General features: G+C 35.8%; 1 long non-coding RNA gene across 1 annotated transcript in view; it reads left to right on the top strand.

Moving 5' to 3' along the window:
- LOC108737358 overlaps positions 1–25,302 on the top strand; it is a 286,916-nt gene that overhangs the window by 192,937 nt on the left and 68,677 nt on the right. Inside the window, exon 4 of the long non-coding RNA XR_003232536.1 lies at positions 24,379–24,675. This is a non-coding gene — a long non-coding RNA (uncharacterized LOC108737358). The remainder of the gene's footprint in view (positions 1–24,378; positions 24,676–25,302) is intronic.

Raw genomic sequence — 25,302 nt, 5'->3', positions numbered from 1 at the left:
AGGCGCTATACGTGGATGATGCCAGGTGATTTAGGGAGATATCAGTTAGATTACATACTTGTTAGGCAAAGATTTAAAAATCAAGTGAAGGACTGTAGGAGTTAACCAGGAGCAGATATAGATAGCGATCATAACTTAGGAATTATGAAGACCAATCTTAAATTGAAAATTCTGAAAAAGAGGGAAGGTAGAAGACGTCTCGACTTAGAAAAGTTAAAATGAAACGAAACGTGTGATAGGCTAGGTAAAAGGACAGACGAAATACTAAAGGCGGCGGTAGAAACGAATGACAGGGACATAGAGACAGAATGAAACTGCATTAAAACGTGTCTAAAGTCAGCAGCTACTGATGTACTAGGTCTTAAACAAAACGAAAGTAAGAAATCCTGGATAACAAATGAGATTGTAGGATTAATAGAAGACAGGCGGAAATGCAAAAACAGTACAGACGAAGAAGGGCAAAAAAGATATAAGGCTATAAAGTGGGAAATAATTAGGAAGTGTAGGGCAGCTAAGGAACAGTGGATTGATATGAGGTGTAAAGAAGTAGAAGAAAAGTTTGAAGTAGGTAAAGCCGATGAGGCTTATAATATAATTAAAAGGAATTTTACAGATGTAGGGTACAGTAGTAATAATATAAGAAACGAGGCAGGGGTCATTTTGATAGAAAATGAGGAAAAGGCAATTAGGTGAAAAGAATATTTAGAGAACCTATATGTAGGCCATGAGTTAAGAGATGTATGAGAGAAGGAAGATAGCGTGGAGATAGATGAACTAGGTTATCCTATAATGAGAAAAGACATAGCATTAAAAAACTTAAATTCTAAAACATGCAGGACAAGTTTAAAGATCGCATTTTTAAGCTAGTTAGTCACATTTACGAAAGGATTATAAACGGAATGTGGTAGTAACCATACCTAAGAAGAGAGGCGCGGATAGGAGCGAAGCATTTAAAACAATTAGCTTAACCCATGCGTCAAAAATCTCAACTCAATTTGGATTTAGAAGAAATAGATGAGCACGGGAGGCCATTCTAGCTTTACGGGTAACAATAGAGAAAACGACAGAAAAAGGAAAGAGTGCCTACATGGGAATATAGTTTGAAAAAAGCTTTTGAAAGTGTTAAATGGGACAAGATGTTAAATATACCTTAAAATGTAGGGTTGAGTTACAAAGATAGAAGAGTGACACTTAGTTTGTATAAAGAGCAACAGGCAGTTATAGAGATGGGGCTGTAACGTAGAGAAGTAAATATTAGGGTGGGAGTCAGACACACAGATGCACACTGTCGCCGCTACTTTTTAATCTATACATCGAAAACGCGATCAAAGTCATTAAAGACAGTACAACTGTAGGGATAGCTTTAAATAAAATGGACGCGGTACCGATAGATCAGTACTGTATTAAAATACATAAAAGTAAGACATAAATACTGGTATGCAAGGCAAGAAAAAGTACGGAAAGAGCGAATATAAAGATAGGAGAAAAATTAGAAGAAGTGGCTGATTTAAGATATCTAGGAAGTCAGATAAGTCAGGACGGAAGGGGTAGTAGGGATATAAAGCAGAGGCGTGTCGCCTTTAATATAAAGAAGTCACTTCCATGCTCGCGAACGAAATTTAAAGGTTTTTAAAGGTGTATGTTTGGAGCGCGGCGTTGTACGGGTGTGATACATGGACAGTAGGCGCGGCGTAAAAGAAAAGGTTAGAAGCGTTCGAAATGTGGTGTTACAGGCGAATGATGAGGATACCGTGGATAGAGAAGGTTAGAAATGAAGAGGTATTAGAAAGAATAAGAGAACAGAGGACTCTATGGAAGTCAATAAGAAGTAGGCGAGACAGGTTAGTAGGACACCTTCTCAGGCATAAGCGTCTAGTCAGAGACATATTAGAGACAGAAATAGGTGTTAAGAGGGGTAGTGGTAGATCTAGATTCGATTACTGTTCGCAAATAGTTAAGGATGTGGCTTGTTCTAGTTTTAGAACAAGAGTTGGCACAATAAGTTTGTTCTCCTTTACTATCGTAGTAGTTTTTATCCGTTGTACTATGTCAGATGCGGCTGTGTTACCTACCAACTAAAATTCAGCAAAACACAGTTGGTCGTTATAATAGATATACATTCCCGAAAACATTAATCTAATATGATGACTAAATGCAGTATGTAAATGTAAGAAAAGGTATTCTTCATAAGGCAGTCATTTAGTAATATAACTAATAGGTATGTTGTTTTAAACGATGTCGTCTAAACGGTTTTGGCCGTAATAAAGTAATGCCTAATATAAGTCTAATAAAACAAATTAATGCTCTTGAGGGGTGTTACGGTTTAAAAAAAAAATTAAGATTTCGGTTATTTTAGGATACTTTCCAGAGAAGTATGGTATATTTTCAGATAGACGTGATGAAATAGCATATTCCACATGTTTACCAAATTATGAATTTTCGCTCATACGACATAAAAAGAAAAAATGCCACCATGGAAATGTGGAAAATGTATGTTCGGTGAACGTTTTTACCTTTTACCTGTATGGGCGACCTACAGTCTTGTTGTGTCTCCCGAATCTCTCTCGCCTTTACGAAAAACCTATTTCTAGCTAAAACATCAGATATCACATCACCAGCTTGAAATAGTTTCACAAAATATCATACTATTGTTTCCTAGTGGTCCTTTAATGATAGATGAAGGCTTGCAAAAGGTGAGAAAAACTAAGCTCAAAACACCCGAAATTTTCCTTCACGTTTTAGAATGTTCCATACTTAAAGAGTATGCTTTCTTGCTTGCTGTATACTTTATACATAAAAAAAATTCATTCCAAGCAAGACGTTTCATAACTGCTTTGTATTTTGTAGAGAATATATATACCTTTTGACTCTTCGGAACTATCAGACTAATTCTTCGTTGATTCTATAACAAAAAATTATTAGACAATTTATATCTATTTTATTCCTGAGAAAAATAGGGTTCGATACAATGCTTGACTTTGGAGTAATTTAATGAACACAATTTGAAAGGAAGTACTAGTTAATATTAAAAAATGCATTTCTTCGACAAAAAAAGACAGATTATGTATTTTAATTATTTATTATTATTTTTTTTTTGAGATTTGCAGAGTACGTGCATATTGTTTATAAAAAAACATTCAAACAAAGTTCTTTACGATTTTAAACTTATTAGTTCTAATCAGCACAACAGCATCGAATGAATCGAAAGTTGGTATAACGTGATGTTACAGGAGGTAGATCGCCATCTACCAATATTTACTGCTGGCTATAATCTTTATAAGAACATAACATTTACGTGATGCTCCAATCTCACAAACTATTAATTTTGATGCCTATACAGCTGCTCTAGTACAGGCGTCGTCAATTATTTTTTCACTAATTACAAGTAGAAAAGGTAATTTTGTAAAGAAAAGTAAACAGTAGCAGATGTTGATTGACATTGGGTTATATTATTGTTCAGAAATACTGATGTGAAATGTCCTAGTATATAGTATTAGAAAAATGGAAAAAATAGCTCCAGTCTTCGGACTGACGACACTTTAATGATGAAGATTCCACGAATGAAATCTTTAACTTCTAAAAAGACATAAATCCCTGAATGAACGATATTGTTGAATATTTTTTATCGATAATGGATAATTTTCTTGTATTGCGTATCTAATGAAATAATTCCTTACTTTCAAAAATTTATTATGAAAAAGGTTTTAAGATTGCATTACTGAAGATTCTTCATCAAATTAGTTCAGACAAACAGAACTATAATCTTTTGGTCAGTTTTTAGTGTTTTGAATCGTAAAATAGTAATTGCGTTCGTCTTTAACCTAATTAGGTATACAATATTGTAGGACCCCAGGCTTTATTGCATTTATGATTAAATCTTGTAGTCGATGGTAAGGGGCATCAAACTCCTCTCGTTTTATTTATCTTCCTCAAGCAGAAAATTAATTAACGAGGCAAGTGACTGTTAAGCGTTTGCATACGTATGTAATGTACATTAGTTAATGTGGAAGACATGCGCTTGTGCCACCTTGTGGGTTCTATATTACGCCATTAAGAACAATCAGTCCAATAAACGTTATTTAAGAGATCAAAAGAGGTTACGGAGGAGAAGGCGAGCGTAATAAGAGTGGCGTCACTTTTAATAAGACCGTCTGTACATCACTAAAAAGGTGGTGGTCGTTCGATTCAATTGGAACAACTACAACTGGCGAAGTTTTGCATCGTCGTCGGTTTGTTACATTACATTAAACAGCAGACATGGACCGATAATAATTGAACGTGACAGCTACGACCTTCTAGGAAGAGGAAACGATGGAATTAGAAAAAACTTCCTGTTTAATAGGCAGTTATGCAACGGCCATGAGACTCGCGCTAATGATCGTTGAATATCTTTCCCGGCTCGTTGTCGTTCTTCGAAAGGATGTTTGAGAAATCGTTATGGCACAACCAATGTATGTAGTTAATTACGTAGATAGGTGCATACACAGGTACCTTCCAGGCACTAAGCGACGCTACGCAACGCATCCAATTGCTTCATAATATATTTAAAAGTAGATTGATATTTCAAAAATGAAAGATTATGTCAGATGTTTAAATAAAATGAAACTGAAAGTAAATTTCTTAAAATAAAATGTAGGTTTACTAGGTATTGTCACAGAACCATTTTGTGATCTATATAGAAATCAGACCTCAGGATTTTGAAATATGTTAACAATAAACTGTAAAAATAGTTAAACAAACAAATTCGAAGTGGTCAGTGTTCTGTCGAAACTGCCAGACGCGGATCGCGATTTCGATCTTTTTGGAACTCATCAGCACGTCGCAGACAGTTTTGACAGAACACAGACCAATTTTTACCTGCTGTCTTAACAGCGCGTTTTATAAAATACCACAAATGGCGCGGTAAACGTCATCTGTAGTAGAATGCTACATTTAGTGGAATTGATTATGCTCAACAAGGTCCATTTAAATAGATGGATATCTACTTGCTGAACTGAATCCACGGCGTAGCTCACCACTACGTGATAGGCACGTTACCAAAATCAAACAAACAAATTCGAAGTGGTCAGTGTTCTTCCGAAAGTGCCAGACGCGGATCGCATTGTACTACAGATGGCGTTTACCGCGCCATTTGTGGTATTTTATAAAATGCACTGTTACGACAGCCGGTAAAAATTGGTCTGTGTTCTGTCGAAACTGTCGGCGTTCCAAAAACATCGAACCGAAATCGCGATCCGCGTCTGACAGTTTCGACAGAACCGAATTTGTTTGTTCGATTTTGTAAAAATAGTTGATTTTAGTTACTTTCTAGTTGAATGTCATCTTCAGAGAATTTTACTGACAAAAGCTAATCTTAATCGGCTAATTTAGAAATTGGAAAAAGATTATTAAAGGTGTATGGTGTTAAGAGTAGAGGTAGACCTAGATTAGATTGCCGTTCGGAAATTGTTAAGGATGTGGATTGTTCTAATTTTGGAAAAATGCGAAGATTAGCTCAGGATACGAAACAGTGGAGGTGCGTGTCCACTCAATCTTAGGACTGGCGACCTTATGATGATGATCAAAATCTCATCATGCTATTACTGCACTTCGTTTGGAGTTTCTTAACATGGGGTCCGTGGACTCCTAAGGAGTCCATGTCATGAAAGCAGGAGTTCATGGTTAGCCTGGCTAACATAATTTATTTGTAACAAAAGTTACTGTTATACTCCAGAGTCAATTCCTACCTAATGAAGAAGATTTTTTTAATTTTCCTGTTTTCATTTCCCATCATCATTCTATTCGACTGCGTGGAATTTTTTAAAAGTTTTTCAAGTTAAGAAATCCAGATTTAGTTCTTCATTATCAATCTGCTTTATATTTATACTATATGAAACACTTCATTTTAAATATGAAGTTTTCATTCATCAAGATATCGTGTATATTAATTATAACCAAGGTAATGAAACATATTAGCTAGTTGTGAATGTAAACAGAAACGGTTTTTCACATACTTGTTACTTAATATTTTAGCAAAAAAAATACTACTTCGTTCTGAAAAAAAAATTGAAAAGTTTTACTTTACGATTAGCTTATTTAATATTCTCCAGCAAAATTTCCAAACCATCATCATAGGGTCGTTAGTCCTAACACTGGTTGGACACGCACATCCTTTCCTGTTATGAGCTAATGTTTGCACTTCTCTAAAACTAGAACAGCCCACCTCCTTAACTATTTGTGAACAGTAATCTAATCTATTGAGATCTACCTCTACTCCTCTTAACTCATGAGAAGGTGTGCTACCAACCTATCTCGCCTAATATTTTGTTATTTACTTCAAGGCTAATCTTCCTATTTCTCTAAAACTAGGACATCCCGCATCTTTGACTATTTGAGAAGAATAACCTAATCTAAGACCTACCTCTACTCTTCTTAACTCCTTTTTCTGCTACTACAAAGTCTCCATTTAGCCCTTCATGTATGAAAAGGTATCCTACCAACCTATCTCGCCTAATATTTCTTATTTACTTCCAAACTAATCATCCTATTTCTCTTAAACTAGGACATCCTGCATCTAAAAAGTCTCCATTTAGCCCTTCATGCATGAGAAGGTGTCCTACTAACCTACCTCGCCTATTTCTTATTAACTTCCATAGAGTCCTCTGTTCTCCTACTCTTTCTAATACCTCATCATTTCTAACCTTTTCTATCGACAGTATCCTCATCTTCGCATTTTCCTAAAATTCGAGCATCATCCCACTTCTGGTTTATGCAGTCGCATGTACTATTTTACAGGATAGTTTGATCAAAGCTCTGTTGGCAATGGTGCAATCTAGGCACTTCCATTTATTGCCCATAAAGACTAGTTAAGCATAAGCATAATGAGATTATGTCCTCTATCTATTTATACATATTTTATGCATTTTAGCATTTAATTAATGTATTTTACTTACGGTTCTTTTAAATATCCTTTTTACTACTGATTATGATACGTGCGGCTTCCATAAGATTCTTTTGCAGTCATCATGAAATTAAAATTTAATGATAGAGATCATGAACACTTGCAAATTAATATATTTAAGTAACGACGTGCTGTCATCTATTTGAGCGTAACAATTACGTGCTGCAGCTCTGACAATCAGGAAAACTCATTTCGAATTGATATTAATTATCTTTTGTACTTGTAACAAAAATTACGGTCCTCGATTAAACGGTTAATCTTCTTAAGGCATTGAAAATGTTTCGCTTGATCTTTTTTTTATTTTATCTCAGTGTTCTATTGCTGACCAATTAATTATATAATGTTAATTTGATGTGTAAAAGATAATTCTCAAATAATAAGAAGAAATGAAACAGGAAATGTCACGGGCTGAAGTCGATGCCGTTTGCAACGCGGTAAAGCAGGAGTAAAAGGAAGACGAAAACGCGAAACAAAACTGCATTGGAAAAGACTACCGGAGCGGTATAATCAGTCAATTGCAAAATAAGGAAGAAAACGAACCGCTAAGCCAAAATGTTGAAAACCGTATAGAAGAATGTAAAAAAAGAACTTTTGGGCGTTTCGTACTACACCGGAAAGTAGGATGGAAGGCTGTCTTCAGCCTCCTTTCAGGAATCGTGGGAATGGGCGGGTGGTGGTTCGGGTGAGAAAAATGAGACGGGCAAAATGAAGACAGAAGAGAATGAAAGATTATATGTGAAATATTACTGCCCCAACATTTGCCTAAGTGATCCAAGGAAACCACAGAAAAACTTGACAGAGGCAGACGAACCCGGAATCGAATCGGCGTCCTCCCGAATGTTAAGCAATGGACTAAATTTCTATGCCATGCCGGTCGATCGAAAATGTAACTGCACCGTAGGCATATCTTTAATATGCTGGATGCTTTCGTTTCATTGAAATTTTTAATTAAAGACGACAATCTTCACGTGTTACGCTTGCTTGAATGTCAGAATGTCAGTATTCGGGATGTTCGTACACAAAATAAAAAGGTTAAGGATTTTTACTTTATCCAACGTATCACCAACAGCCATGGTTCGCATCCTCAGGGAACACGGCGAGGTCGTAATGAACTCTGCTGGAGTTGCACTGACAATGAGAAAATATTTTGTTTGTTATAACTAAATATGCATATTACAGTAATAATCAGATAATTGACCCTCACAGGGTTAAACATAATATATTCGGAAAATTAATTATTCATGAATCACGGAAACACGAAGCATGCAAACCATCTAATGATTCATTAATAAGTCTGGCAGTTTGAAATGTAATGATGATCAATTTTTTCCAAGGTCCATTTTATTTATTTTCTATTGCGGGTCTAATGCCCCTGACATTTCAATTGGAACTCGTTGAGAGTGTATATTGGGAAGTCCTAATGTCGTAAGTTTCGCGCATATAAGACCATCATTGCTGAAATGTAACGGTTTTTATAAATTAAAACGCCACTTCATCCATTTCCTCAATTTAAAACGAAGTGTTTGCCTTCCGAGAACAACATTGTAATTAACAATTCCATAATTCTGAAAAACGTAAGAGCCTTGAGAGTTGCCAGAGCGTTTTTCTAGTTTCTTGTTTTTTTTTTTTTTAATTGTTGCGAAATAGGCTCACATGTATGACAACCACGCGTAGAAAATTTTTAATTATTTATATCAAGACTTCATTAATAAAGGTTTAATGGAAGTAAGTGCTATTAAGATGGTTTTTTTGATTTATAATATGAGTTATGTGAACGTATTTAAAGATCACGTACAGTGCACGCTTATACCTATCGACTCTACTGGATTTATCAGGAACTCTTTGTTTCACGATTAGATGTGGTACAAGGGCTAATAAATGAATTTAGTTTATCTGAAATTCACATCTATTACAAAGCACGTATAGTTCTTGGTCAAGTGATCTTTTGAAGCCATCATACGTAAATCCTATCGTAATTTCACTACTGACTTGCATTATCAAAAGCTGTAGATAGTTCCTACAGAACACCAACCAACCTAACCTGCTGCCACTAAAACAGCGCACAATATCGTGGCAAATTTTCTATAAATTGCATTTGTATGTATTCACTGAACTCTTTTTGTGGTATTAGGTAAAGTAGTCGGTGATCTGTTGCGACTGTCCAGGACATGCTAATAAGAGCCATCAATTTGGAATCGCGATCTACCACTGTCTAACTATGGAGGAAAAAGACTCCCGAAGGGCCTTCCAATTGTTCCCAGAAAGCCACCGTTGTTGTCTGAGGGCTAACAAGATTAGTGACCCACAAATTCTAAATTTTTTTCTAATGGGCTAAATCTAGATTACTCTCACAGCTATAATCCTCTGGATGTTTACTTGCTCACTGTTGGTATTGTGCCCAGACACTACGCCATAACTATGAGTGTGCTAGCAACACCTAAAGAAGCAATAAATTCGATCATTTTTCAGTATTGTTTTTATAGTAATATTAGTTGGTAGTTTAGGTGTTTGTTGAGTATTGGCATAGTTTTCTGGATAAATACTATATATGTAGTATAAAAGAGTAAAAGTATAACTGTCCTAGGTGTTTCCCTCCTTTATTTATTTGCAGCCGTGTTTCATTTGGGCTGCTCCAGCAAATAAAGCAGCTTCCTTCTTGGACAATGAATTTTCACGTTCCTTTTTATGTAAGTAATGCATTATTATTAGTGTTGGCCTATGGTTTTCCTTGTAAAGCTCATGCTAAAAGTCCTAGGTGTCTGCCTTCTTTAATCGTTTGCAGCGATATTTATTTAGACTGGTTCAGCAAACAAAACAGTTTCCATCTTGGACAATCGATTTTCACGTTTCTTTTTATACAAGTAAACCATTATTATTAGTGTTGGCCTATGGTTTTCCTTGTAAAGCTCATGCTAATGATCCTAGGTCTCTGCCTTCTTTAATCGTTTGCAGCGATATTTATTTAGACTGGTTCAACAAACAAAACAGTTTCCATCTTGGACAATCGATTTTCACGTTTCTTTTTATACAAGTAAACCATTATTATTAGTGTTGGCCTATGGTTTTCCTTGTAAAGCTCATGCTAATGATCCTAGGTCTCTGCCTTCTTTAATCGTTTGCAGCGATATTTATTTAGACTGGTTCAACAAACAAAACAGTTTCCATCTTGGACAATCGATTTTCACGTTTCTTTTTATGTAAGTAATGCATTATTATTAGTGTTGGCCTATGATTTTCCTTGTAAAGCTCATGCTAAAAGTCCTAGGTGTCTGCCTTCTTTAATCGTTTGCAGCGATAGTTATTTAGACTGGTTCAACAAACAAAACAGTTTCCATCTTGGACAATCGATTTTCACGTTTCTTTTTATACAAGTAAACCATTATTATTAGTGTTGGCCTATGGTTTTCCTTGTAAAGCTCATGCTAATGATCCTAGGTCTCTGCCTCCTTTAACCGTTTGCACTGATATTTATTTGGAGTGCTTCAGCAAACAAAACAGTTTCCTTCTTGTACAATGGATTTTCACGTTTCTTTTTAAGTAAGTAAGGCATCATTATTAGTGTTGGCCTCTGGTTTTCCTTGTAAAGCTGACACTAACGATCCTAGATGTCTGCCTTCTTTAATCGTTTGCAGCGATATTTATTTAGACTGGTTCAACAAACAAAACAGTTTCCATCTTGTACAATGGATTTTCACGTTTCTTTTTAAGTAAGTAAGGCATCATTATTAGTGTTGGCCTCTGGTTTTCCTTGTAAAGCTGACACTAACGATCCTAGGTGTCTGCCTACTTTAAATCATTTTGCAGCAGTATTTCGTTTGGAATGCTTCAGCAAACAAAGCCGTTCCCTTCTTAGACTATAGAAATTTCACGTTTCCTTTTCTGTAGGTAATCCATTATTATTATTATTGTTGATTTCTTGTTTTCCTTGTGAAGATCAGGCTAAAAATCCTGTGTCTGCCTCTAATCATTTGCAGCCCCCCTAGAGACGCTAGAGACGGCACTTTGGTCAGTACTCGTTGTTGTACTTTTTTTGTGATTAATTTTAAAGACATGGAAATGTGAGCGTGACGTATGAAGGGGTGAGCGTGGAGTAAAGGGGTATCTGACGGAACATGAAGAAGGGAAAAAAGCGCAATATGTGAACACTGAACAATCCCAGGGTAACTGAAATTTACAAATATGTAACCCTGCAAACAAAGAAATAAAAATCTTGCAATGAAGCTCTATCAATAATCGCTTTTGTTATAAGAACCAATTAGCCGGCAATAAATAATCTTAATGACGTATTCATTTTGTCTTCCTTTCGATATCCTATGATTGATAAATTAAAAAAAAAATGGTATGCGCTCTAACCGGAAAATATCACGTCAATGTGATTATGCACGTATCTTTTCACATACACGCTTAATAGTTATGCAAATGTTAAGGTCAACCTGTATAATTGAAAATTGCGTACAATGATCTGTAATTATATAAAAAAAAAAGTTTACGTAGGCAAGAAATTGGACTTGGTAAACACGAAGATATGTCAATGTCGGTAATTTTGATGAAACAGTTGGTACATATAACACGTATATAGATAATGGGGCTAGTTTGATAAAAAAGGAAACAAACTCGTACATAAGAAAACTTGCCTTTAACTATGTATAAGTATGTTGTGTAAATAATTAGGTTCTTTTTATCACACTTCACTGATGCTTCCTTGAAAATGATTTTTAATTTTTCCGATGCACTCTCCCGATTTTACAATATTTTGCTAAAGGTCATACAAGAAAACAATAAAAGTATAAACCATCAAACACATCATGATTGACGTTCATTCTCATTATTGATTTCATTCTCCTATTGTATGTACATGCTAATGAAGTGATACTGCTGTATTTTTCGTTTGATTGTGTTAAAGATAACTTTCTTCTTCGTATCGAACACTTAATTTCATTAGAGGTACACAACGCAATAAAATTTCGGAAAAATAGTACAATAAGAGAGCTATAAAACGCATATAGGTACCTACTGTACAGGTGACTGTGCTACAGCATAATGATTATATACAGTAGGTTCACTTCCCAGTCACGCCCATACCTCCATCTCCTGCGGACGCTTCACCAGTTCATCGACGAGTTTCCCGCTAAGCAGGGTCTGACTTGTACAGTTACAGTACAAATACATTTTGAATCTAAACACTTCGGTAAACCTATAGAATCGTCCTTATATATAGCAGTTCAGCGCACATAAAGTTAATTTATGATGGCATACAAAAAATGTCGGCATTTTAGGCAAATTAAAGGAGTGAACCTACCATGTAGAATCTTTATAGGGTGATTGTACGTTACACGTCCATTTAAAGAAGAAATTTGCTGTAACTACATACTTAATTATTTTCAATGTTAATCATTTACTGTAGAAAATTTTCAAACTTTTACGTGTTTCATACCCCTAAAACAATTAATGCTGTTGGCGGCCAGTCTTTCCGGATTACGCCGGAGAATAGGGCGAAAAGACCCCTTCAGCTTCCTTTTAGGAATCATGGAAACGGGTGAGTGGTGGTAGGGAATTTCGTAAACATAGAAAAGAGATATCAGATAAGAATTGCAGCAGACACTTTTAAGGATGTTTGGGAGATACAATCGGAGACAAGAGTACATAAAGTTAGAAATTCATAGTTAATTAGGTTTTGCAGCATATCATGAGGTAAATAAATACTATCTATACTAACAAAAAAGTATACGGTTTGAGAGAAAATTTGGAATTTGACCAAAAACATTGAATAAAATAAGAAATAACGAATAATATGGAGAATTTTTAACTTTTGGCAGTGAATATGCCTTGTTTTCAACTTCGAAACAAAAAAATATTCAGTTTCAATCTCTATTAATAATGAGCGTAAAATTTTTTAATATATTTAAATAATTAAAACATTAAAATTGCATTTATTTCAGACAATTATAAATATTATCATTATATTATCAAGTAAAAACGAGATTTTCAGCTAATTTTTCATTTTTTCCTCGATAACCATTTAGTGAATTTGAATAACCTTGCGCTAATGTGATTCTCCAGAGTTCAAGTTACTTATTATAAAAGTTTGAAATTTCTGGTAGCTTTTCTTCTGTTAATAAAAATAAATTTAATCTGTTCGGTTAACGAATATCCATAAAATGACCTGTAAAATTACAATTTTTTAAAATTTCAATAACTTTTTAACGGTTTAGTGAATCGATTTGTAATTTTTACAGGAGTTTTAGAATTGAATGAGGGACGTTCTTCCAATTTTTTTTATTTGTCTCGTAGCATTTTGACATACCTTCCAAACATCCTTAAAGGAAAACTAATAACATTACACCAACTGATGTGTAGCAGAAGATATTATTCCAACCAAGCTGTTATAAAGCCTACCCTAATCTTTTGCGTACCTAAGCAACCTTTAACCGCTGCACCTCTTATTATTATTCGGTTATCTCTTTTCACTTTGTCTGCACTACTCATGAAGCATTTTCTAACTTAACAAGGGCATGTTCAAACCGCAACAAATGATTACAGTCCCAAATGAAAACAAAAAGAAGATACATGTCCATTCTTACAGATAATTTATTGCAGACTATGCCAGTTTTGATCGTCCCAATTATATGAAGTAAACAGCACAGATATTTTGGCCAAAGGGGTTTGGCAGGGCAGAACTTGTTAGGCATAGTACTCACGACTTACTATATCAAAAACTAATGAATCGTTTTCAAGAAAATTAAATCTATAATATTTAAACTAGCCCCTTTTTCCATTTCGAGGTTTAGTTTGTTTTTTTTTTTTGATCCAACGAATCAATATAGTTTACATATTAAGAAAATTAAACTAAATTCGTTAACGTTACAATTACAAAAACTAAATACGGAAGAGGCTACTTTCCTCTGCCGAAAGTGTACAAGAAATTTAAATGGATGGCAAGTCTAATCGACAGAACTCTAACCCCAACGAATACAACACCTGCGTAGCCAGTTTTCGACTGTAGATCTTCGTAATCGTAATTGCAAAACAAGTTTGTTCCTACCCTACACACTACCGAGAGGGGCTCAGTATATCCGGTTTGTTTTTTGCTTGCGATGTGGTGTGGAGCTGATGAGATGATGTAGAAGCGTATTAATAACAGCAATAATAATAATAATAATAACGTGACCATTCGCGAGCTGCGGTCGTGGATGCTCGAATACGGAGGAGGATGCTGACACTTACATGCTGATGGTGAAGTGCCGATGACCATGCCGCCGTTGTTGCGCCGGTCGATCGTCTCTTCTTTTCTTCTTTCTTCTCCTTGCAAGGTCAGCGACTGATCCCGCAGTTGCTGCCTCTTCTCTTTCCCGCCTATCGTTTCCTTCCTTCCTCCGGTAGATAAGACAGACGAACCACCGCATTCCGACATCCTTCTTAGCCAACGATCGCGTTATTGCCACATCTATACCCTCAAAAATGTCTTAAAATTACTTTTTGTTTCTTTTTTTCATAGAAAACAAAACATTACTAATTTTTAGATACTCAAAAAATAGTTTTTACACAAGCGATAGACACCGCTTATTTACAAAATACATTGAACAGTTGTGTCTGTTATTTATAAGCATGCAATTATTTTAATATTTCTACGGATTCCCAAGTGTTAATGTATATATCTACTATTTGTCAATTTCGAATTGGAAAATAATAGGGGAGACTAGTCTATAGGTGCTACATTATTACCAGCAAAATTAAGTATTGGTAATTGTCCAAAATTAGGGCTCCAGACCAAAATCGCTTTAAAATTTTTTCCATCGATTTCCGGTCATTCTACATAATAGAATTAGATATTAAAAGGTGAGGGGAGACAGTTTTTTATGACTTCATATATAAAAAAAAATTTTTTAAATGAATTTTTCAAAATTATGGATAATTACCTGCATTGGTGACGGCATTGTTTGGTTAGGTAGATTTATGACAGATTGGAGTTTACATGACGCTTCTGCTCCGGCTGTTATGATACAGTATTTTATACAGAAGCATCAGTTTTATACATTTCCTAGAATAATATCGGAATTTCATACAATTCCTAGAATTGGGGCCCCAGACCAAAATTGCTCCAAAAATTTTTTCATCGATTTCCAGTCATTTCTGAGGGTTCAAAGTTCAATAAAACCAATGCTTTCTGTGAATAAAATACTCTAAAATATCAGGGACGTTAAATAAACTCCAATCTGTCATAAATCTACCTAACCAAATGGAGTCACCAATGCAGGTAATTATGCAAACTTGGGTCAATTTTGGAATATTATTATTCAAAAGAATTTTTTTTATTCATGATGTCACAAAAAACTGTCTCCCCCACCTTCCAATATCTAATTCTATTATGTATAATAACCGGAAATCGATGAAAAAATTATGGAGCGATTTTGGTCTGAAGCCCCAATTCTGGACAATTACCCAAATATTTATGTATTTTTGATCGTGAAAAATCATTGTTATGTTCTGAGTAGTAGTCGTGGTCCAAATGAATTCTCTGGGTTTCTGGTTGAGCGCGTCACCGTATCTATCATGTTATTGAACTGGTTCGCACGAAGTAGTTCTGCGTATAGCTTCGGAAACTCATACCTCTCCCCTCTACACCTATTTGTTAGTATAAAGCTATGTATTTAAACCTGTCTGTGAGCTGCATTCAAAGCAGCTAATCGGATTATATTGTAGCGACCACGAGCGTGATTGTGTGCGATCGGGCATACGTGTGTGTGAGCGGCTTATCGATTCGCCGACTAGCCGCGGGCGCTTTTCTTCATGTGCGCCGTGTCTGTAAACGTGTGTGTCGTACCTGCGTTCCGGGAAAGCAATTAGACCGTTCAAAGAAAACGAGACTTCTCTGGACGGCTGGAGAATGTTCCCGAAAGGAGGCAAGGGAGTATAAAAAGGAAGAGACGATCGCCAAAGTAGAGTAGAAATAAATTGACCATTGTAGAAGTGAAAGAGTAGAAATAAATTGACCGTTGCAGAGGTGAATCAAGAGATAAATTGACAGTGATAGAAGTGTAATAAATAGAACAGTGAATAGTAACAATAGTGTAAATAATTGAATAATTACCAAAGTTTAGTAATAATTTAATAGTGTAAATAAATAGTTTTCTTCTTAAAATTTAATTTGTTAAACCCACGAACATTACAATATTTATAGAACATCACTAGTCGCCACTAGACAATAGTCAAGTTGCTTTAAACATCTCATTTAATCGATTAGGTAATTGACGTTTTTAACAAAATCTGTTGTATAACTACTGCAAAAATGATAAAATATTGATTAAACCTGTATTATTTTGTAGATAATTAAATTTACACATTACCACGAGATTTTGTTACAACAGAATCGATTGAAACCTTGATCAGATTCTTTATTGTTGGTAGATAGGCAGTCTGTACAGATAAAGTAGTCTGTCTATATTTCAGCTGTTGTACAAGCATTCCTGGTCATAATTACCACGGAGAACTGTAATTATTGATTCCGGTAGTGATATATGTAATAGATTGTATGAGCGCGGGTATTTGTGCTCAAGGTGCCAACGTGCCTGCCCACAAACAAACACGGCAGTCATGAACATGAGCTTGTGGGATGCGTTCTTTCCTATTCGTCTTTCGCTTTAACATTGATTACTTCTGGATGGTGTACAAAAAGGCAACCACAAGTACCCGGAGGTACTGGCAGCGCTGTGCAGGTATCTACGTGTATGTATGTGAAATGTGAGAACAAAAAGGCGACAGAGCAGCGCACTGGAGGAGTATCGCATCATTACTGAAGCAACGGAAGAGTTTAACAAAACGCAGGTCCGGACACAAAATATTTTTCATGATCCTAAATTGTATAGAACTTCTTAAGAGATACTGGATAAGGTTACCTATGCCTAAAATATACAACAGTACCCAGTACCGAGAATCCTGTCTTTCAGTCGTGTATTGTTTTATACAAATAAAGGATATTAATGTAGTTACTCTATGTTAAGATTGTATTTAGGATTTCATCTATGGTTGGGCAGAAAAAAAAGACAAAGACATTCAATATTTTGTTTATTTACGTTGAAGAAGAAAATAAGGAAATGATAAATGAGAATTTCTAGTGGTTCTCTAAGAAAAATGCAGGGCTATAGATTTACCAATTGGCGACTTTCATTGATTGAAATATGACAAAGTGAATGATTGATTAAATTGTAAAGAATCAGGTTGTTTTTGTCATAGATAGTTGGGTTAATTGCTGATTGACCCATGGTTGTAATCCAAGGTAATTGAGGTAGATTTTATAGTTTAAAAATGATTATAATAAGGTCGCTCGTCCTAACACTGGTTGGACATGCACGTTCACTTTCTCCTATCCTATATATCTAATCCTATAGCTATCTTAGCTAATCTAGCTATCCTAACTAATCCTAGTTATATCCTAATCTTCGCATTTCACTGTAACTAGAACTTTTCACATCGTTACCTATTTGTGAACCTCTACCCCTCTTATCTCCTGTTTCAGTTTCTAATATGTCTCTAACTAACCCTTCATGCCAGAGAAGGTATCTTACCAACCTATCTCACCTAATATTTCGTATTGACATTCATAATGACTTCTGTTCTTTCTAATACCTACTCATTTCTAACCTCTATCCTCGATATCCTCACCAATCGCTTGTAACCTTTTCTTCTTCGCTGCACTCACCGTCCGCGTTTTACACCAGTACATAGCGAGCATAGAAGTGACTTTTTGTTAATGGCGACTTGACTCTGCTCTGTTTTATATTTCTACTGCTCCTTCCATCTTGAATTATCTGGCCACCTTGTTAAACAACAGCTTTTTGCTTTATTGAGGGGTCGGTAAGAACTCGTGGCGGCAGGGTGTCGATATTGTCACCTTCTAAGAAAAGGCTACATCTGGGAGTAGTTTAAAATCAAATAAGGGTGACAAGCATAGAAAAATAAGTTTTAAAGACAGTTCCTGTTGAGAGGTCACATCGAACACATTGTATAAGTTAGCCATTAGTTTTCAGTAGTTAAGAGAGTTAAATTGTAATTGTTAAAGTGTAAATAATAAACTAAGTTAAAGCAGTTCACAGTTTTAGTCAATCATTTTTAAGATATATTTCAATCAAACATACGAGATAAAGCCAGCAGTGCTTAAGTTAAAAGCACCACTATTTAGCATATTTTTTTTTGCTAAACATACAACACACCTAGATACCGAAAATGAGCGATTTCTTCTGATTTTTCGTCTCCTAGTTTTCATTCGTTCATTTCCTTCTTTTTTTTTCTCTTACGTACCAATATGTTTGTTTTACTTTTATTTATTTTCATATCGTACTGTTTTATCAATACCACTTCCATTTAATAAATACTATTATAAAAATCCAATTTAAAACTATGAGTTATGAAGCAGGAAAGTACAACATTTGTCTCTCTCCCTGGTTATGTCTATACATTAATGTAATATTTCCATAAAATCAAACTGGTTATCTTTCACGTTCTGTTTGTACTGGGTACTAATAAATAGTAAATGAAGTTTTAATTTTAACTTTTAATACATATTTTTTTAATTTCTCTTTAAATTTATATAAACATAAATGGTTCGTCTGAACGGTTAATAACCCTACAACTCCCTTCAGCTGTTTGAAGTAGAGGTTTGAAAACGTGAAAGACGTGGTATTTAGAATCCGGTCCTGTAGCGTTAAATGTGCACGTTCCGCTCTTTCTAAAAAGTCAATTATATCTCTTATTCTTGAAGAAGAACGACCCGCCAACTAACCAACCGTAGATCGGCTGCAGAGTTGGAACGTACACAAGTAAGTACTGGGTACCGGGTACTGGGTACTGGGTACTGCATGACTGCATCATCAGAACAACATCCGCTCGAGCTGGTTCATCCGTTGGCGTTGGTTCCTTCTTCTCTATCAGCGTCATTTCATACGAAGAGCTAATGAACCTGTTGAACTCGCGCGATCAATCGGAACATCACTCGTTTTTATATCATCGTGTACACATTTAGTCACATTGTAAATCTTGCCTACTGGATTCGACTTGCCTACAACTGTTTCTCTTTTGTTATGCTTTCCGGAATTTTTATATCGACGATAAATTGTAACAAAGTAAAACATTTAAACGTTCTTGTTATCTGTTGTACGAAACGTTTTAAGGTATTGATAGTAGATTTATAGGTCAATAAGGGACCGTTCATATCTTACGTCACGTAGGGAGTTTGGAAGTTTTTGGTAACGCGACAAAGTGTGACAATGAAGGGTGGTCTAGCAACGTCACGTTTTTTCTTTTACTGTGTAATCAAAAAATTCGATGAATGAATTTTTGTACCGATAACTGCTGCCGCTAACAACCATTTGAAGTATTTTGCACAGACTTGAAGAATCGTCTTGATGTCTGTGGCTATGACCCTGAACGAAAAAGTGACAAAAACAGCGTGACATACGGGCATATAAAGAACAAAACAGGTAAATGGATAAGTACGGAATTTACAGTTATCCAGAAAGAGGCCCTTATCAAGTTATTTGAAAACCCCAAAAATTCCAATGACCCGCACGGTTAATTTAGTATTAAAAAATGAAGCAGCGCGGTGGAGGTGCCGGGGGTGGAAGTGAAAAGTTTAAAATTAAAAAATTTGAATAATAAACTGGTTTATACTGACAGTAAAATGTTTGCCGCTCTATTACTGACTATTTCAGTACAAGAATTTAAAAGGAATTTGATACTCTCCAAATAGGAAGTATATCAGTATGTGCTGCTAACGTTGATTAAGAAGACAATGCTGTTTATTAAATGATATCTACACGTATCTACCTGTTAATTAGAAAAACTCCAACCAAGTGACCACGGGAGACTCAAAGATTTTTCCTGCTTTTTCCGTAGTGTGTTTTAAGTTTTTGTCCAGAATCAGTCCACAAAACGTATGATTGCAATATTACAATTGAAAAAATATTTTTTTTGTGATGTAACTATAAATTTACGGTTTTAGGATTTTCCCGTTCACTTGTTCTACGAGGGTGGATTGATAAGTTTCCGGCCTAACCAAGAGATGACGCCACTAGGCCTACCTTGAGGTGACATTCTATAGTACCATCCTTGGATAGCTTGTAGCTATAGTTTCAGCCCGATCTCCTTGCTAGTGTAGGTTTGACAGCACGCTGAACAAGACGCCTCTGTGGTTTTCGTAAAAATGGAAAAGCAGGAAAATCGTGCTGTCATCAAATACTTTTATTTGAAGGGGTTAACGCCGAAGGAAATTAAAAAAGAGATGGACTCAACACTGGGGACATCCTCCCCGTCATATTCAACCGTTAAGCAGTGGGTTTCCGAGTTTAAAAAGGGTCGTGTGAGCACCTCTGATGGGCCTCGCTCAGGACGCCCCGTTGAGGTCACAACTCCAGATATGATCGAAAAAATTCATCAAATAGTGCTGGGAGACCGCAGATTGAAAGTGCGTGAGATAGCTGAGACCTGTAAGATGTCATATGAACGTGTGCAACATATTTTGCACCAACATTTGCATATGGAAAAGCTCTGTGCAAGATGGGTGCCGCGTTTGCTAACAGTCGACCAAAAATTGATTCGAAAAAACATTTCTACCGCAAATTTGTCATTGTATAAGCGTAATCCAAGCGAATTTTTGCGTCGATTCGTAACCGTTGACGAAACGTGGGTCCACCACTACACTCCTGAAACCAAAGAACAGTCTAAACAGTGGATTGGACCAGGGGAACCAACTCCAAAGAAGGCAAAAACAATTTTTTCGGCGAACAAGGTTATGGCTACTGTTTTTTGGGATGCAAGAGGTATTATATACATTGATTACCTTGCAAAGGGTAATACTATCACTGGTCAATACTACGCAGACTTATTGCAACGTTTGAGCCACGAGGTGAAAATTAAACGACCTCATCTGGCGAAGAAAAAAATCTTGTTTCATCACGATAACGCACCAGCGCACACGTCAATCGTTGCGACGGCTAAAATCAACGATCTAAAGTTTGAATTGATGCCGCACCCTCCTTACTCTCCAGACCTAGCCCCGAGTGACTATTTTCTGTTCCCTAATCTCAAAAAATGGCTTGGCGGTAAGAGATTTGCGGACAATGAAGAAGTAATCGAAGCTGTAAATGGTTATTTTGAGGAGCTTGACGAATCAGTCTATAGAGATGGCATTAATAGACTGGAACACCGCTATGAGAAATGTATCAGCCTTGGAGGAGATTATGTTGAGAAATAAAAAAAAAAAATTTTTAAAAACCTTGTTTTTCTTGGTCAGGCCGGAAACTTATCAATCGACCCTCGTATAAGAGAGAGCCCCGGGCAAACTTTAACTTCGTAGGAGCCGCTACCTGAGGTTAGTTTAGGTCACTCCATACCCTTCAATGAGTACGAGAGAGTAAGCAGTAATGACCCATACTGCTTTCTCTTTTTCTTCTCCCTTCCACTCCCATATCAAGCCCCTTCATCCCGTAGACGAGCGAAGCCTCTTTCGCAACTTAATACCTACGAAAATTTTCTAATAATCGTCCCGCTGCTCAGGGGTAGCATGCTGGACTACGGTTTCAATACTATTTGGTTCGGCTATAGAAGGGGGGACTCACCTATGAAATGGAAGGGATAAGAAAAGGAAAGAATCATCTCACTCGCAAGAGCAATGAGGAGCTCCTTGGCTATATCTGAGGAACACTCGGGAGTCAAAAGAGCCGAGTTTGCCCGGCTCTGCTATAAGATATGGCTTTTTGCCTTATAGGTATGGATTCTCTTGCAAGTGTTAACAAACCGTCGTATCTTCTGATTGCACTAATTTGATATTTTCACGGCTCCCAGGGATTGCAGAGCTGAGTATTTGGTAATGAGCAAAGCAAAACCAAAACTAAGACTGTCCCAATTTTTATTGGTCTTGGTCTTCCTTATCCGGTTTTAGCCTTGGTCTTACTCAAACATTTCTTGTCTTGACCTTGATCATTCTGATATAGTCTCGATTTTGGTCTTGGTCAACAAATTTTTCTATTTACCGACACAATTATCTTCAATGCCGAAATTTTCTGTCATACATGTTAGTTTATCGTAACTTTTAAAGAAAATAGTGTCGACGGTTGTAAGAGTTATGAAAACTTGAGAACTTACTCTTCCTCTGACGCATAAATTCATCTTTTAGGGTAAAAATAGTACAAGGTACTTGAAAGAAGCGAAAATATCGAAAAAAAAATTAGTTTGTCTATATTTCAACCATTAGTTATCCAGTCATAGAAACAAAGAACACTTACTTCAAACAGTGGTAAAGTTTCTTTTCTTGTATATTTATTATTAAAATCTAGTAAATTAAACTGAAAATTTCAAATACAAATACAGCATATTAATTTCAACTTGATACTTAAACACGTTCTTCAGAAAAACGGTCTTGACAGACAGACAGACGGATCTTATGAGAATTCCTTTCCTGTTTCTGAGATTCGGAACCTTAAAAATATTATTATTGTTATAAGAATGTTTTTAATGCACGCTCACGTACTTAGCATTATAGGTACGTAAAAAAGGGTTATGTATTTCAAATAAACGTAGATCAGTTATTTGCAGTCTCAAGCAGTTCACTTACTATGTATCAGTCTAATGGTTAATTAGAAGTTAATATCATCACTGTATGTGTAGCTGTAGATATTTCTAATTAGTCTCTCACGAAGGAATATTTGTCAGAAAATGTTAACACCAGAACCAATTAGATCAGAAGAATTTATTGCAGTTTTAAGCTGGCAACGTATTTAGCAGATGGTAAAACTGCTACCGGAAAAGACAACCAGTTCTTTCGATGACCATTGACTGCTACCTGTTACTAAACGACCTCCTATTTAAAATACGCTAAAAGTAATACTAAGAATGGAAAGAAACAAGAGAGCATGGAAAACGCAAGAAACATTTTCTAAACCATAACAGCAGTGTTTCCCGTAACACTGTCCAGCAGCTAAACGCGCTCAATACTTTATAGGTATCGTAGAATCTTATATCGTTTCCGGTACTCATACTAATGGATTACAGTTTCTAGAGGCTATAACAAGCCATGATATACCGTTAACTTTTTTCCGAAAAGCAGATGGACTTTTTTGGGTTCAAATAACAATAAAGATGTCCTATGTGATATATAATTATTAAACGTTTCCAATTTAATGTACAGATTTACTTACAATAAATCTTATAACTGTACACTAAAAATGAATGAACAAAATCATGGAAAGAATTTACTTTACGCTAGTCCAATTGTAATGAGATCTAATTATAACAAAACAACGTTTCTATTAACTTTAGAATTAATTCTACCAACAGCAGACTACCTCAAATTGATAGTGTTAATAATAAACATTGACATAGAAATAAATACAAATGGTAGTGAAATAATACTGTTCAGCAAACAAAAATAAACTCTTGTTTTATTATCTAGATAATAAAAGGAAAAGTAGGGAAAGAGCGAATATAATGATAGGAGACAAAAAATTAGAAGAAGTGGCTGATTTTAGATATCTAGGTAGTCAGATAAGTCAGGACGGAAGAAGTAGTACGGATATAAAGCAGAGGATGGCGCAGGGTCGTATCGCCTTTAATAAAAAGAAGTCACTTCTATGTTCGAACGGTTAATTTAGAAATTCGAAAAAGGTTGTTAAAGGTGTATGTTTGGAGCGCGGCGTTGTACGGGTGCGAAACATGGACAGTGGGAGCGGCGGAAAAGAAAAAGGTTAGAAGCCTTCGAAAAGTGGTGTTATAGGAGAATGATGAGGATAACGTGGGTACAAATGGTTAGAAATGAACAGGTATCAGTAAGAATATGAGAACAGAGGACTCTATGAAAGTCAATAAAAGACATGAAGGTCTAGTCAAAGACATATTAGAGGCAGAAACAGGAGTTAGGAGGGATAGAGGCAGATAGTTAAAGATTGTACAAATATTAAAACATTTTTATATCTTGAGCTGAAGGATATAGGTCGGTATCCAGAATTTTGAGTTTATTCGTCAAAAAAAAAAAATGAAAAAAGCTATTCACCAGCTTTAGCATATCAAAATTTTGATTTTTTTTTTAATGGAAGTAATATGTACTATCTATAGCAACAATTGCGTCTAGTAACAGAATTAATTCAAACAAAATTCACGACAGATTATGTAAGTATTCAATTCAAGTATTATTCCTACACTTTCAGTAGTTCTAAACAGTTTCCTGTTTTTCTTTTACTTACAATCAAAATTAATATCTTCTAATTATTCTCGCGAAAGTAGGTACCTAGTTTGCCTGTGTATCAATTAATTGCGTTTTCTAGGCTTGTTAAAAATTAATCTATTCTAAATGTTCCGTTCTGTATACCTAATTTATTAAACTGTGACTCAGCGGGTTTCTCCAAAAAAAAACCTTCACAGAACAAAATAAAGTAATTCCTTTCTGTTTTCAGATATGTTGAGCCCAACCCCCGACGTCCTCCCGTTTACAAAAGTCGACCGGTTTAACAAACGGAAAAGTTCGTCCTCTTTAACAAAACGTTATTATTGGAGGCAGTTAGTTTCGAAGCCAGTGATCTATGAATCCGGGGATCGCTTTTGCATCATACATCTTCCAACGTTTCGACCCCCGTTGGCACTCGCGTGTAAAATCCTGACGTTTATCTTGGATTTTTTTTGCCTTGAGGGCGGACTCGTCGTTCCGGACCTTTTTCTACTGAACTTGATTTTTACCTGTATTAAGGGCTCAGGTAAGTTCCACTGTTATTAATATATATAATCACCAAATGACTTTATTAATATCATCTTTCCCGATGAACGTATTTTAAATAAACTAGAATAATCTGTACACTTGATAGCATTTCAGAAGCTAGAATGTTCTCGTATGTCGCATGTAGAGGTAATTTAGAATGACATGAACCTTGGCCGTGTATTACGTAGGACGAAACTCCGCCTATTCATGATTTTTACCCAATCGTCACTTTTTACATTTTATTTGGAGTTCCATTATAGAATAAAATTACAGCAGAAACAACATTCTCCCAATGTACAATATGAATGCGATAAGGCCTACCAGTCGGTCATCTGAAGGTTCATGTCATTGCAAACTACTAAAATAATTCGAAGTGGTCTGTATTCTGTCGAAACTGCCAGACGCGGAACTTTTAAACTTTACGCGCTGTTAAGACAGCAGGTAAATGTTGGTCTGTGTTCTGTCGGAGCTGCCTGCGACGCGCTGATGAGATCCAAAAAGATCGAAATCGCGACCCGCGTCTGGCAGTTTCGACAGAATACAGACCACTTCGAATTATTTTATTCGATTATGGTAACGTGCCTATCACGTTGAGGTTAGCTACGCCGGGATTCGTTTCAGCAAG

This window comes from Agrilus planipennis, unplaced genomic scaffold (assembly GCF_000699045.2).
Source record: "Agrilus planipennis isolate EAB-ADULT unplaced genomic scaffold, Apla_2.0 scaffold57, whole genome shotgun sequence".
In the NCBI taxonomy this organism is placed as follows: domain Eukaryota; kingdom Metazoa; phylum Arthropoda; class Insecta; order Coleoptera; family Buprestidae; genus Agrilus; species Agrilus planipennis.
Note: the sequence above shows the minus strand (reverse complement) of the source record. Positions and strands in the feature narration are given on the sequence as shown.